The sequence below is a fragment of the Sciurus vulgaris genome (assembly GCF_902686455.1).
Source record: "Sciurus vulgaris genome assembly, chromosome: 5".
NCBI lineage: Eukaryota > Metazoa > Chordata > Mammalia > Rodentia > Sciuridae > Sciurus > Sciurus vulgaris.
Window position 1 is genome coordinate 172,874,775 of NC_136465.1, and position 16,026 is coordinate 172,890,800.

General features: G+C 40.1%; 1 protein-coding gene across 1 annotated transcript in view; it reads left to right on the plus strand.

Annotated features, from left to right (window-relative positions):
- The window catches only part of TNRC6B (trinucleotide repeat containing adaptor 6B), a 255,936-nt gene that overhangs the window by 52,335 nt on the left and 187,575 nt on the right, over positions 1–16,026 (plus strand). The window contains 1 exon segment of the mRNA XM_079140810.1: positions 12,737–12,810. The gene's annotated coding sequence lies outside the window, so the exon portion shown is untranslated.

The window sequence follows — 16,026 nt, forward strand, 5'->3', positions numbered from 1 at the left end:
GTTAGTCTAATAGAAGGATGATCAATATGTCTGCATGGTTTTCTAGACAGCAGGATAGTCAGTATATGGAAAGAAAGCACACGCTTGGTGACAAGTGTGGCAGGCACTTGTGAACACAGGTGAGTAGCAGGGGAAGAGACTAGAGACAGGCGTGAACGTTGAAGGAGTTGGGGTTCCGAGTTGTCATTTTTATAGTTATGCCAAACATACAAACATTTTTGTTTTGCTGTAAATCTTGTTTGTTGTGAAGTATGACACACATTCAGAGCAGTGCTTAAGGGCTGAAGACATAACCCAGTGGAGGAGTGCTTGCCTGGCATGTTTGGGTTCAATCCCCAGTTCAAAAAAAAAAAAAAAAAAAAAAAAGCATAAAATAAATATGTAAAACTTGTTTATTTAAAAATAACCCCCTTTGGGGTCAGAGAATGGGACATTGCAATGACCAAGCGGCCCTTTGGTGACCTTTGCTAGTCACAGTCCTTCACTTCCCACCTGTGGGTTACCATTCTTGATTTTTTATTTTCTTTTTACTTTTATCACCCATGTACCTTCTGACTTTATAGTTTGGACTCATTTTGAAAAAGTGGAGCAGATGCCATCACATGCGGGACGGTATATATTCCTTTGTATCTGAGTGTTGTGTTTGTGCGATTCATCTGTGTCCTTGCATGTGGCCTGAGCCTCATTGTCACGCTGTGTGGTGTTCTATTTTATGAATATTCTACAGGGTACTTAACATTCTACTGTTGAGAATACTTGTGATGTTCTCAGTTGGGGGTATCCAAGGACAAAAGCAGAACTATTTGAAGATCTTAATTGGCTTCAGGGTTTTTCTGGGTTTTTTTTTTTTTTTTTTTTTTTTTTTTTTTTTAAATAGCACTGGGAATTGAACCCAGGGCCTTGTACATGCTAGGCAAGCTCTTTACCACCAGGTACATGCCCAGCTAACTTTACTTTCTCTTTTCTTCTATTTTTCTTTTTCTTTTTTTTTTTTTTTTTTTTTTTGTTCTGGGGATCGAACCCCCAGGTTAGGCTTTAACCACTGAGCTACATCCCCAGCCTGTCTTCATTTTTTAAAATTTTGAGACAGTGTCTCCCTAAGTTGCTCAGGCTGGCCTTGAACTTGAGATCCTCCTGTCTTAGTCTCCCTAATGGCTAGGATTATAGCGCCTTTACTTTTGATTCTAGAATTAGGTGGTGTTTTATTCCTTAAAATAGAGTAAGTATTCCCATGGGCTGAACAGAAGTGGCTGTTTTTATAGACAGAGAAAGGCTGAAGAAAGCAGGAACAAAAAAGTGGATGGGTATTTCAAAATTGTTTTCCTTGTAAGACCAGAACAGGAAACAGAACAGTGAGAAAATAATTGAATATCACCACAATTAGTCAGCTTTTTGTCGCTCTTATCAAAATACCTGACAAGAACATCTTAAGAGAAGGAAAAGTTTATTTTGCCTCATGGTTTCAGAGGTTTTAGTCCATGACTAACTGACTCCATTGATTTGGGCCTGAGGTGAGGCAGAGCATCATGGCCAAGTAGTATAGTGGAGGAAAGCTTCTCAGCTCATGGCAGCTAGAAAACAGAGAGAGGGGCCATGCTTCCTCTGATCTACCTTCTCCAGTCATGCCTTTCTGTCTATAGTTTCTACCTGGTAGTTCATTCAAATTAATAATCCACCAAATGTATTAATCCACTGATGAGATCACAGCAGTAATCAGTGCCTGAAAACCCTACCTTTGAACCTTGCTGCATTACGGATCATGCTTTCAAAACGTGCACTTTTCAAGGGACATTTCCAGATCCAAACCATAACACATCAGATACATTACTTTTTTGTGTGTTTAAGGATTGAGCCAGAAGAAACTTTGCTATCATGCCAGTCGAAATTGGCCTTTTTGAGAAATTTGGCTATTCTCTCTCTAATCCTGATTTCTTGGAAGGTCAGATAAACAACTTACTTCCTGCTTGATGATGTGGAACTTTAGCATGAGTGATTCCATTTTGATTTTTAGCCCGGTGTGCTGGGACCCACTGTAGGAGCTCAGTCCAAAAAAATGGGCTCCTTTAATTTTAATTTGACAGGAACTATTACAAATAGTGCTGCTTTTTTATGCCTTTGGTTTATATGTGCATAAATTCTGCTATGTATATATGTAGAAGTGGAACTGTTGTGTCATGGTGATTGTTTGATTTTAGTTTTAGAAGAATAATGCCAGACTTCATCCAAAATAGTACCAACACTTTGTATTCACACAAGTAAATGTATATAAGCGTGTAAGAATTCCTCGTTTCATATCCTTGACAGTAGTTGATATTATCAGACTTACATATTTTTAGCAATTCTGTTTATATGATGGTACAAAATTATGACTTTTGCTTATATTTCCCTCACTGTTGAGGCTAGGCACCTTTTCATGTTTATTGGCCATTTAGGTGTTTTGTTTGTTTGGTGACATATTTTTGTCTAGCCTCTGTCTCCTTTTTGTATTGGGTTTTCTGTCTTTTTTTTTTTTTTTTAAACTGTTAGAAATCTTTATTATTTTGAATATAAACCCTTTATTGGTTTTATGTTGCCTGCTTTTTCATTTTCTTGAAGATATCTTTTGATGAACTTTGTGAATTTTCATGTACTTGTATTTAGCTTTTTTGTCTGGTTAAATTTTTTGTGGTGCTGGGGATGGAACCCAGGCCCTCACTCATGCTAGGCAAGTGCTTTTACATTGAGCAATGCCCAAGCTCACATCTAATTTTTAATAATAGGTACTTCTTGTGTCCTGTTTAGGAAGTCCTTTCCTAACATTCTGTAATATCTTCTAAATGCTTTATTGTCTCTCACAGAATTAATTTTTTTTTTTAATGTGGTGCTGAGGATGGAACCCAGTGCCTTAGACGTGCTAGGCAAGCACTCTGCCATCACAGAATTAATTTTTATGTATGGTGATTTTTAATTAATTTAATGCTTCTTTACCTTGAAGATGTTTTTGTGTTGTATCCAGATTTTCTGGCTGTCCACAGGATGATTGGTCTGAATCACCTGGCTTACCATTCCCAGGAACAAGGATCTCTTTTGAAGTTTCTGTTTCACTTTGAATTAAGAAATGGTCTGTTCTTGAGCGAGGCGCTGACTTCATTCCAAAAACACACACATGCATGCGCACGCGTATCCAGGAAAGAAAGTCTGTTCTGTTACTCAGGGGGCTTAAAGAATATGTTTACTACAAAAAGTTAAAATTAAAAGAACTGAAAAACTGTATACATAGATTCATGGCTATGTGTGTATATATATATGTATATACACACACACACACACACACACACACATATATTTCTTTTTTTTTTTCATTTAAGACTCAAAAAAAAGCTTCTGTTTCCTATGCTTTTCTCAGGTGTAAAATGCTGTTAGGGGAAAACTTACTACATTAAATGAACATGATTATATTTATTGCAAGATAATTTCACTAATTACACACTAGTCACAAGAAAAATTTAAATGAAAGAATATACACTATCAAACACTGACTTGATAAAAAGCATTTTAATCCCCCTTTCTCTGCTTATCCATAAGTTTAAACCTCTTTTTTGGCCGGAGATGGACTGTATGCAAACCGCATCCAGAATGCTTTTGGTTTGTGCCACAAAATATGAAGAAAATGTTTTCAGTTTATGGCAACTAGATGGGTGACATATGATGCTCCAGGAACTGTTTTCACAGTGTGCAAGATGCACAGGGACAGAATAGCAGACTCACATGACTGTTGGCAAGGAAAAACTGGCTATGTGGTTGATGTTAAATTTGCTTTTGAAGACAGATCAAGGAAAGTCTGAGGATTGGAGACTGCAGCGGGGAGAGGATCTTACACTTAGTAAACAGCCTCGGGAAGCCATGGCAAGGCGGTTTCTGGTGAGCCATTTGCAGCTTCTCCCAGCTGAGCTCAGGGGAGGGTGAGAGAGGAAAACCTGACGTGACCTCGTGGCCTGGGGGAATGTTGCCCAGGGCAGTAGAGGCTCCCTGAAGGCAGAGAGGTTTCCGCCAGGCCAGGCAGTCTGCCAGCCCTGCCTCCCTGGCCTTCTCCCTTCTCTCCTACTCCCGTTATGAGTCCTGTTTACGTCTTGGAAAGTTAAGACTCACCAGCAGCGGCATGCTTCTTCCCTGCCCAGCCCTTGCTTAGGCCGTTTTCTTTACCCTTTACGTCACCCCCTTGCCACCATCTGAGGCCTTTAAGGGGTGGGGGGCAGGGGAACTGTTCTCAAGGTCCCAACTAATTTAATTATACGAGAGTGTGGTGCACCTTTTTAACTCATCCTCTCCTGAGTGCACAGTGGAGCTTTCCACAGGCTCCATGACATGCGATACTCAGAAGACTGAAAGCTAATGTGCATACTGGGATAGAGCTGTCATCTCCTCAGCCAGACACTAAAGATATTTGTCAAAATGTAAGACAGTGGCACTTTTCCCTCATTTTTAGTCCTTCAGAATTTTATAATTTTAATTTTGAAAATGTGATAATTTATTATTGGTAGTCTTTAATGAGCTAATAAGTATTTTAAATGTTTAATAGTTTTAGTATTTACTATGATAAATATTGATAATTATAGCCAGCATAAATAAAAGCACTTTGAAGTCCTCCATAATTCTTATGAGTTTGAAGGGTTTCTGAGGTGAGCAGATTTGAGAACCACAGGTTTCCCAATTTTTTGTTTGCTTTTTTCCCTCAAAGTACTGGGAGTCAAATCCAGGGCCTCACACATTAAGTAATCACTTTGCCACTGAGCTACGTCCCCAGCCCTTTTTATTTTTTATTTTGAGACAGGGTTTTGCTGTTTGCCCCTGATGACCTTGAACTTGTGATCTTCTGCCTCAGCTGGGATTATAAGCCTGCACTACCACACCTGACTATCTCTACCCCTTTTTAAAAGTTTTGAGACAGAGTCTTCCTAAGTTGACCAGGCTGGCCTCAAATTTGTGATCCTCCTGCCTCAGCCTCCATAGAGCTGTGATTACAGGCATGTGGCACCATGCCTGGCAATTAACTTCTGTTAATTCTAGTTGGAATCCCCTTTTCTCTCTTTGAAGTCAGCATAGACTGTTCAGCCAATTTTCCTGTGTATTCTGTAAACTTCTGTGCCTCACAGCTTAGTGCTTAATCGTCTTGTTATCTATAGCATAGACCCTACAGACAGAGATCATATGCCAAGTGACATTTTTGGGAATTGCCAAGGTGTGAAGTGCTGGCATAGTATAGACAGTTGTTAATGATTATTCATTCATGTTATTATTGTCTCCAATATCAATGTCACACTCACTGGCTTATCTGAGAAGCAATATATATTTAAATTTTTGTGGACTGGGGATTTAACTCACTTGCCTACCATGTATGAGACCCTGGCTTCCATCCCTAGTACAGCAAAACAAACAAACAAAACAAAACAAAAACAAAAAAACCTGAATCTCCTTAATAGAAATAGTCACTTGATTTTTTAGAATATACAAAATTTATATACAATATGTATATTATCATTAAAAAATTATAAAAGCTGAGCATGTTAATCCTGTCTTTAAAATTTTTAATTATAAATTGACAAATTATACTTGACAAATTTAACATCACAAAATGATGTGATTTATGAATACCACATGGAATAATTAAATCAAGCTCATTAATATATGTCACATTAATCTCTTTAATTTTATGTGACCAGCATTTGCAGTGAAACCTGGTCCTAGACCCTTACTTTGAACACTTTGCTGAGAACAGTGCTCTGTGCTCAGTTAGCATTTAGTAAAGCTGATGAGTTGGATCTGCTGTTTCAGGAGCTGCCTCTGCTGTTCTCTACCCGTGGTCTTTGTTATCTCTACCATCCCTGCCCTTACCTCCAAGTGACTTGCAGTTTGTTTTGTTTAGGTTTTCTGAAGAGTCTTCCTGTCCCAGGCCATTTCTGTTAAAGAATCAGCCATCTGTTGTGGGGAAAGGCTGGAGGCCATGAGTGAGTTGTGCAAACTGGGCAAGTAGCCCAAGGTGGGCTGCATGTCTTTCTCCTCATTCCTACTTCAGACTGGGTTTGCTTTTGTAGGCAACTTTCCCTGACTTCCAAAATGCAAGAATAAATTTAACATTTTTATGCCATCAGTTCCGAAGTTTCCTTCTTTTCTTTTCCCATGAAGTCTACATGCCCATGCAACTAGCACACTGTCCTGTTATGCACTTACAATTCCTGTTTAAGGAAGCTCAAAAGTATGGTTGTGTTGAGTTGACTTTGTTTTTTTCCTAAAAATGTGTTTATTCCACAAGAGTCTATTGAGAATGTCCCTTGAACTAGCACTGTATTAAACAATGGCAATACAGTGATAAACAGGACCTACATCTTGCCTTCAGGGCAAAGGAAACCATGCGATGCTATAGGGAACAGAAGGTGATTTGACTTTAGTAGAATGAATCGGACATTACTTTCCTATGTTCATATATGATCACATATGAGTACATGACCAATGTAATGTACAATGAGAAGAATGGGTAGTTGTATTCCATATATGTATAATATGTCATATATTAAAAAAAAAAAAAAAAGAAAGAAAGAAAGAAAAAGATGAAGCCGAGAGGTGTGTGGTACCAGGCCTTGCATGCCTTACAGTGGGAGTTGGATTTAATGGTCAGGACTTGTACATCCTAAAGGTCATTCTAATGGTGGAGGTGGGGGCAAGAAAACCAATATTTAAAAACAAATAAAGGGCTAGGTGCCAATGGTGTATTCTGGTAATCACAGCAATTTGGGAGGCGGAAGTAGGATGACAAGTTCAAGGCCAGCCTCCACAACTTGGTGAAGCCCTAAGCAACTTAGTGAAACCCTGTCTCAAAATAAAAACATTAAAAGGCTTTGACTGTGGCCCAGTGGTAGAATCCCTCTGAGTTCAGTCCCCAGCACAGCAAAACAAGACAAAACTAGGGGGAACCAGGGCAGTCAGTGGCAAGAAGGAACATACTAGAATAGTCAGAGATTAGCATTGAGAATTTGGTGAGAGGAAGGAACTGGTGATGTTGCCAGATTTCTGATTTGGATGGGATTACAGCTTTCCTGAGTGAGGCAAAAGGGGAATGCATTTGGAGGATGGGCTTTTGAGTTGCAGATGTGTTGAACTTTAAGGCCCTGTGGTCCAGAAGATGAGAATTCCATTGACATGAGGCAGTTATGTGGATGGCGCTGGAGAGAGCAAGAAAGATCAGCACTGAGAGAGCTGGGAGTCGTGAATATTGATGTGGTAGTTACATCTGTGAGAGAGGACAAGGTCATGTGTGATCATAGAGAAGGCAAGGGAATTACAGACTCCTCAGGGGCGCACCAGTCACGAAAGCACCAGGAGACTAGCCGACAAAAGACACTGGATGGTCTTCCTGTGGGATGAAGGGACCAAACATGCTCCAGGTCAGGTTGAGGGTCAGAACTACAGTTCTTAAAGCCAGGACTGAGTTCATGTCCCTCACCAGGGCCTTGCCCCCTCCTTCCCCGCTACAGCAGCAACCCCTCATCGTGGCCCCTCCGCTAACACCCTGTCCATGAGGAAAAGCTGACTGCACTCCAGGGAGATGGGAAGACAGACAACAACCAGCAGGCCAGGAACCAGCAATGTCCTGACCTAGTGACTGGATCTGCAGTAACCTTAATAGGATGACAGGAGTTTCAGGTAGTTCTGTTTTTGTGTTTGGTAGTGCTGGGGATTGAACCCAGGGTCTTGTCCCTGCTGGGCAAGCAGTTCTGCCACTGAGCTACATCCCCGCCAAGTAGTGCTGATGTTTTAAATGCTAAAGAGAGAGCTGGGCTCGCACCTCAGTTGTGGAGTATTTGTTTGCCTATCATGCATAAGGCCCTGCAACACAAAGACAAGGGGAAAAAGCTGAAGAGAGTTTAAAGCAGGTATGATTAAATAGTATCCACTGTACTTAATGACTATATTGATAGGCAGGAATCAAATTGTGATGATTAGTAAGTGAATAAGGGATCTGGACATTGAGACCACAAATAGAAACTGCTTTTTCAAGCATGACTAGGAAAGGAAATAGGGGAACTCAAGCAAATTTTAGTACTGAAAGGGGGATATTTAAACAACAGGCAGAGGTGAATATTTTTACAGAATTGCCAGAGCATTAAGCTGAAATGGAGTGACCTGAAATGGCAAAGGTAGCATTTCCAGATGTAGTAAATCTCTTGTGTATGGGTGGCTAAATAGATCCATCTGCTTCCACCTGTGCTTCTTAGCATTTGGATTTGCAGTTTGTGCTACTTAATTTGGTAGGTTCTTCCTTCTCTTGCTGCTTCTCCTCCTCTTCCTTCTCATTTTGATAATGATGATGATAGAGATGCTGGAACCCAGGAATACCCTCCCACTGAGTTACATTCCCAGCCCTTTTTATTTTTATTTTATTTTTAACATTTTTTTAGTTGTAGATGGACACAATACCTTTATTTTATTTATGTTTTCTTTTTAATGTGGTGCTGAGGATAGAACCCAATGCCTCATGTGTGCTAGGCAATTGCTCTACCACTGAGCTACAACCCCAGCCCCTTTTTATTTTTTATTTTGAGATTGATTGTGCTAAGTTGTTGCGGCAGTTCTCAAACTTGTGATCTCCTTGCCTCAGCCCTCCTGAGTCGCTGGGGTTAGGGCATGTCCCAGTGGGAAAAAGTAGGTACCTTTTTCCCACCTTTTCCCCTTTTCTCACAGACAGGTGGTACCCTCCTGCCTCATCACTCAGTCTCCTCCTGGAAAGACCTTCTCAACTCCTTGCTCTGAGCCTCCCTCACATCAGTTGTTTCCATTAAGATATCTCTTCTGGACATCTTGCTTGAAGTTAGGCCCGTTGCCAATGATGTAGGCAGTCATAGTTTTCAGTGTTATTTGTGACTCATTTAAAAGTTGATAGCATATGGCTGGGCATGTAGCCCTATATTCCCTATAGAGTGCTTGCCTCAAATGCATGAGGCCATGGCCAGGGTTGGTGGGGGGGATTTATAATAAATTCCCAATAGTCTGCATCCCAGGAATTAATGCCAGATATCAAACTGGTGATAGTGGTGAGTCCTAGGAAGACTGGGGTAGAGGAAGAGTGAAGAGTGGTCAAGGGCTTTATCCATACCACTTGAATTTTTTAAATGAGAGTTAAAATTAAAAAGAACCATGCTGAATAGTCAAGTTTGAAAATTAAAACACTGCTATATTAGAGGTAACACTAGTATAAAGTAAATGTTGTTAGTTGAATATGTATTTTTTTCACTTTGCCATATTCCCTAGGAAGGATTTAAATTTCAGTTATATCCTGAAAATTTAGTTGGGCTCTTGGCTTTGGAGGAACTCATAAGTCTACTTGTAGTTTAGCAAGGCCTGAGGATTGATTAGTACAAGATCCACAGAACCCCATTGTGAACCCCAAGACCAGTTTTGTTGCTCTGTAAGAGATGACAGAAAATGAGTGGTTCATAGTTTACTATACGACTGCAAATGATCAGGTGGTTACAGGGTAGTTCTGAATGTTTTGAAGAAATTTGCCATTATTTATTCCTTGGAAGGAAAATAGTGCTGTAGACAACTTCAGCTAAATAATTTCAAATGTTAAATTTAGAATTAATATTTGTGTTTACCTTGAGTACAAGTGTACCTGATTCAGTACTGTGCAGCTGTACGAACAAAGTCACAATGCTTTTTTGTACACTCTGGATTCAGTGTGCTTGGGGGCCAGTGTGGTAGAGTGCACTTGTAGTCCCAGCTGCTTGAGAGGCTGAGGTGGGAGGATCTCTTGAGTCCAGGAGTGCAAAGTGCAAGGCTAGCCTGGGCAACACAGCAAGACCCCAACTCCAGAAAAAAAAGAAAGAAAAAAAAAAAAAAAAGTATTTGGAAAATTGCCTGGTTTCCCTTGCCTGCTTATCCTCTATTTTAGCTGCCTTTGTCCTTTTCTCTCACTGAATGCCAGCAAATGTCTGAGACTCATGACAGAGCAGGCAAAGAACTGAGTTGGTCACTGTCTTCTTAACTAGTCTGTTAAGAACATATATAATAATGAGCTGCTTTGTGAAGTTGGTGCAGAATTGTACTAATGACAAGTCTAAAGAAGAAGTTGTGGTTTAGCCTGGGCAGAAACTTTGATCAGAATAGGGAACTGAAAATCAGTCCGTGTTCTTTTATAGTCTGCGGTTGACAAAAAAATTTAAAAATCTGATCATTCTCGGAGGTACTAAGGATCAACCTAACCCACGGGCTTGAGGCCTTTGTGAGGACCAGACCCATCTTGGAAGGCCCAGCTAACTCTTCAGCTGTCACAAGTGATGTTCAATGCGGGAAACATCCACCCTAACATACCAAGTTCCTGGGATTCCACTGGCGTTCAGTTCAGCTTATGTTCTATTGAACTCCTGCCCAGCCTAATTTAAAGTTGTGTAAGATGTGGTCCTTGCTGCCAGGAACTCCTGTTGAGTGAAGAAGATGTATGTATGGACAGTACTAGTGTAAGATGATCTCCCTCAAAGGGGAACACTTAACTCAGCCAAGGAGATACAGAAAATTTCCAGTAGAAGCCAGGTGTGGCAGTACATGCCAGTAATCCCAGCAACTCAGGTGGCTGATGCAGGAGGATCACAAATTTGAGGCAGCTTAACAAAACTGTGTCTCAAAACCAAAAATAAAAAGAACTGAGGATGTAACTTAGTGGTAAAGCCCCTGGGTTCAATCCTGAGTACCAAAAATAAATAAAATAAATAAGATTTTTTACAGAAGCCAGGAGATAACCCTGGAGACAGATAAAGGAGTAGTAAAACAAAGGGCCCTCAGAGGGTCCTCAACAGACATTAGTGCATGGGTGGTAGGCAAGGAAATCAGACATAGTGCTTGTGGGTAGAATGGGAAGATAAAATAGGTCCGGGGATCTTGGATTTGACCCTAAAGTAATGGATATTGACAGAATACAAGTCAGTGTACTTCCACAAAGGTCATATTTGCTTTTGAAAGAGAGACATTGCACCAGGAATGTGCAGCAGCTCATGCCTGTAGCCCCAGCAGTTCAGGAGGCTGAGATAGGAGGATTGCAAGTTTGAGGCCCTCCTGGACAACTTAGACCCTGTCTCAAAAGTAAAAAAAATAAAAAAAAAACCTGGGGATATAGCTCTGTAGTAGAACACATCAGGCTTCAATCCCCAGTACCATAGAAAATGAAAAAGAAGCATTGTATTGCCCAGACAACAGTGTGTGTAATAGAGGGATAGGAATAAAATCAAAGCTTTGTGGATTCTGGCTGGGCACAGTGGAGTACTCCCATAATCCATCCCAGTAGCTCCAGAGGCTGAGGCAAGAGGATCAGGAGTTCAGAATCAGCCTCAGCAATTTAGTGAAGCCCTAAGCAACTTAGCAAGACCCTGTCTCTAAATAAAATGTAAAAAGGGCTGGGATGTGGCTCAGTGTAAGTGCCCCTGGGTTCATTCTCCAGTACCAAAAAAAAAAAAAAAATTATGGATTCTCAACACTGTTCTGAGATTTATTGATTCAAACAGTATTAAATAAGTAACAGTGATGATAGAGAAGGTCACAGGATGCTTTCAGGATTTGCTAAAACGCCATTTCTAGCCCTGGGACATAATATAGTACTAAAGCTACACCTAACAGCCTGGAGCTACCAGGAATGGAATGTGCTCTCATGAACAGAAGCATTAAGTTTATTGTGAAATGAAGGGACCAACTTCCAAAGAGTAAGAGTTTTCTAATAGCAGTTCAGATGCTAATCACAGATAAGCTGAGGCAAGACCTGCCATTGTTTTGACCACCCTCTCATACATAGGAGGTGCAGCCTTGAGCAGGAGGACCTATAATACTTGTTTCTGCCACTGTAAAATGAAGGCACTGACCAGTTCACATAATCTGCAGTACTTATACACTAACAGATATGTATATGCTCATTTATCAGTATATCTATAGGCATATGAATATATATTTCTTAGTACATCATAAAATGGTCACTGCATTCATTAGCAGATTGCTATTAATTGATTTTGAAGAGACCATCTCAGCCATTATTTGAGAGTGGATTGGGGAGAAGCAAGAGTAGAACTGGGGAACAGCTAGGAGACCTCCACAGGGTAAGTGATGACCTCAGTGGAAATGAAGAATTGTGGTGGATCTGAGATACAGATGTTGGAAACGGAAATGGTAGGCTTATGTGAGGGACCTCGGGTAGGTGAGTCTCCAGAAAGAATTCCAGGTTCTGCCCTGAGGCCTTGATGAAAGACAGTGGAGAAGGGAGGAATCTGGGCAGGGCAAAGATGAAGTTTGGGACAAGTTGAGTCTGCAGTGATTGTGAGACATCCAGATGGAGACATTGAAAGGCCTTTTGGTGTTGTTTCCTTTTTTGGTGGTGGGGGGGGTGTGTAAAACAGTAAATAAGAAAGGTTTGATAATGGGTTTTAATGTCTCTTCAGAAAATGTTACAGCTTATGTTCCAAATAGCCACTTGCCTCAGCTTGCATTTGGTGCCCTGCCCTACACCTGCTATTTCACATGTTTAAACTTCAAAAGAACCTCCTGAGGAAGATGCTGTTACTGTCCTAGTGTTGGGTGGGGAAGTGGAGGCACGGGAGGTCAGGCCACTGGCCCATGGAACAGCTGCTGTGAAGCAGGGAGCTGGATTTGGATGAGGCTTCCTGCTCCACTGCTTCCCTGGCGTCTTCATGGAGCACGTGGCTCATTGTAATTTTTCTCTTTTCAGGGTTTTGGTTTTTTGCACTGAATGTAACCTAGACTCATCGTCTCAGGCTTACGTTGCCCAAGATACTGTCAAAGGTAAATTTTTAAAATTGACATCCACCATGTATTAGTAATGGTATGGGAGAGTCTTTATCTTAAAAAGAAGGAAAGTGGACTGTGGTTGTGGCTCAGTGGTAGAGTGCTTGCTAGCATGTGTAGGCACTGGGTTCGATTCTCAGCACCACATCTAAATAAATAAATAAATAAAAGGTATTGTGCCATCTACAACTAAATTTTTTTTTTTTAAGATGTTTTAAAAAATAAAGAAGGAAAGTATGTCATGATGTTGTTGCTTCTTTGCAGACTTCTTATAGAAGGAAATTCAAAGTGGTAATCATATCAGCCTTGTGGAATTCCTACTTGGGTAGGTTCCTATAAAATGCACTGGTATTGGTGATGGGGATGTAACTCAGTGGTAGAACACTTGCCTAGCTTGCATGAGGCCTGCATTTGATCCCCAACACTACAAAAAAGAAAAAGAAAAAATAAAAAGCCCTGGTGTTCAGATTGATACAGACACATTTGGTGCTTCATCCTGTAAAGCAGGAACTTACTAGAATTAACAATTGCACAGTTTTATGTAAGCACATTGCCTGCTTCTCTGCCCCTAGTCTCCCTGCTCCATTCTGCAGTGCACATTCCTGCCTAGGTTTGCTTTCCAGATGAGAGATATAGCCAGGTCACTCCTTTGCTGAAACAGCTTCCATGACTCCCAGTGGCTGCCAATGCTAATCTACAAACCCCTTCAAAACTTAATTCCAGGCACAGATTCTGGCTTCTGTGGGAAATCCCTATCTGTAAGTCTTTTGATTGATTGTTTTTTGTTTTTTGTTTTTTTTTCTTTTTGTAATGCAGAGGATTGAACCCAGGCCTCATGCATGCTAGGCACACACTGAGCTGTACCCCCAGCTCTCAGTCTGTAAGTCTTACCAGATCATTTTCTGTTTCCTAAATATATAATTCTTTTTTATGGTTTTGTACCTTAGTTGATACTTCTCTCTTTGCTTAGAGTTCAGCAGAGTAATAAATGTAACTACCTGCTCTTCCTTTTTCTGCCTTTTCTGCCTATTTTCCCCTTCTCTCAGACTGCTGTAGAATTCCTTTTCATGTGTCTTAAGAGCTCCTATTGTTACTACAATAATAAATTATCCCGAATTTTACATTTTTTAAAAATTTGTATCAATCACCTTTACTATTCTATAAACCCTTTGAGACTTCTTGGAAAGAAACTTTTAAAAATTTAATTTATTTAACTGATACATAAAAACATGAAAATTGTATATATTTATCTGGTCTCATGATATTTTTCACACATGTATACACTATGTAATGTTTAAGTTAGGTTAACTATTTCCTCAAACATTCATGATTTCTTTATGGTGATAACATTCAAAAATATTTTTTTTTGGCTGTTTGAAATTACATTATTCATAGTCTCTCTATTGGCAATAGAGAACTAAGAAATAACTTTTTCTCTCTCTTTGCAGTGCTGGGCATAAAACCCAGAGCTCTGTGCATGCTTTTAAGGTCTGTTGGTCACTGCTGGACTAAAGCTGTACATTCCCTGTTTAATCCTTATATACCTCTACCTGCCCAGTTGCACAGATGAAAGCACAAAGGATTAGAAAGTCAAAGCCAAGTCAGTGATGGCACACACCTGTAATCCCAGTGATTTGGGAGGCTGAGGCAGGAAGATCACAGGTTTGAGGCCAGCCTCAGCAACTTAGCAGGACCCTGTCTTAAAATTTTAAAAAATTTTAAAAAGGGCCAAGGATGTAGCTCAGTGGTAGAGCATTTTTAAATTCAATCCCCAGTACTGAGGGAAAAAAAAAAAAAAAAAAAAGAGGAGGAGGAGGAGGAAAGGAGGAAGAAGTAGTAGTAGTTAATAACTTGTCCAAGATTACATACCTAATAACTGACAGAGAAGAATGATTGTTTCCTAGAAGTCAAAGCTCATTCTTCTACACCACACTAACCCAGCACCACTGACATGTGGTAGGCACTCAGTAGATGTTTTTTGAATTCTTATGTATTACATTTTATTTTTACTTTTTAATTTATTTTTATTGTAAACAAATGGGATTAGTGTTGTTTGTTTGTACATGGAGTAACAGCATACCATTTGCATAATCATACATTTACATAGGGTAATGATGTTTGACTCATTCTGTTAATTTTTCCTTCCCCCCACCCCTCCCACCCCTCTTTTCCCTCTATACAGTCCCTCCTTCCTCCATCTTGCCCCCTCCCACCCCCCATTACGTATCATCATCCTCTTATCATCGAGATCATTCGTTCTTTGATTTTTCGAAATTGGCTTATCTCACTTAGCATGATATTCTCCAATTTCATCCATTTGCCTGCAAATGCCATAATTTTATCATTCTTTATGGCTGAGTAATATTCCATTGTATATATATACCACAGTTTCTTTATCCATTCATCAATTGAAGGGCATCTAGGTTGGTTCCATAGTCTGGCTATTGTGAATTGAGCAGCTATGAACATTGATGTGGCTGTATCTCTGTAGTATGCTGATTTTAAGTCCTTTGGGTATAGGCCAAGGAGTGGGATAGCTGGGTCAAATGGTAGATCCATTCCAAGTTTTCTAAGGAATCTCCACACTGCTTTCCAGAGTGGCTGCACTAATTTGCATCCCCACCAGCAATGTATGAGTGTACCTTTTTCCCCCACATCCTCTCCAACACCTATTGTTGCTTGTATTCTTGATAATTGCCAATTTAATAGGGGTGAGATGAAATCTTAGTGTAGTTTTGATTTGCATTTCTCTTACTACTAAAGATGTTGAACATTTTTTCATATGTTTGTTGATTGCTTGTAGATCTTCTTCTGTGACGTGTCTGTTCATAGCCTTAGCCCAAACAGATTTGCAATAAGGTCTGCAGTTTCTAAAGGAGGACAAAGAGGATGCAGAGGGATGTAGAATGTGGCTGTTAATGGGATAAGAAAAGAATATACAAAATTCTAGATAATAGAAAGGGTGAGAGTGTAATCAAAGATGTTGGTTGTTAGCATGGGAAAAGGGAGAAAGAGACTCTGAGGGAACAGGTAAACAAAAGGAAAAGAGAGCAAGAAAAGTAAAGAAATAAAAACTTAAATTTTTTCAATAAGGAGAAAAAAGAAAATCTACAGTATAACAGTCATATAGTAATGAAACCTCCCAGTGTTCAATAGCCTGATGCATGAGAGGTACCTGACCATGAGCTTCTAGTTTCCAGCAGGCGTCTCAGG